The sequence below is a fragment of the Brassica oleracea genome, chromosome C3 (genome assembly GCF_000695525.1).
Source record: "Brassica oleracea var. oleracea cultivar TO1000 chromosome C3, BOL, whole genome shotgun sequence".
NCBI classification, from domain to species: domain Eukaryota; kingdom Viridiplantae; phylum Streptophyta; class Magnoliopsida; order Brassicales; family Brassicaceae; genus Brassica; species Brassica oleracea.
Genome location: NC_027750.1, coordinates 57,662,319 through 57,662,710, shown reverse-complemented (window position 1 = coordinate 57,662,710; position 392 = coordinate 57,662,319).

Below are 392 nucleotides of genomic sequence, written 5' to 3'. Positions count from 1 at the left end.
ATATCTATCAAGATTATTCATTGCTCTGGCTTTTCTTGGATTTGTCTGTCTTCCTGGTGAATTTTCAGATATAATTGGCCTTTTTCTAATCGTTATTCCGATTTTATATACTTGATGCGACGAAGTACATACTTAACTTATCCGTTAATTATGCTGATCATTTAATATTTAAATAGATTATGACTCGCGTTTAAAAGCGCATAAATATTTTTTTTCTAATTGACAATATCAATAGATTTTAACATTTTTTGATAAGTAATGTTTTAACATTTTTATTTTAGTGTAGTTAAAGACTATAAAATTATATTATTTTATATTTGTATTAAATATGAACATTATCTTAAATATTTATTAATTCTTTTTAACTATTTCAACCCATTTCATTACGAAGA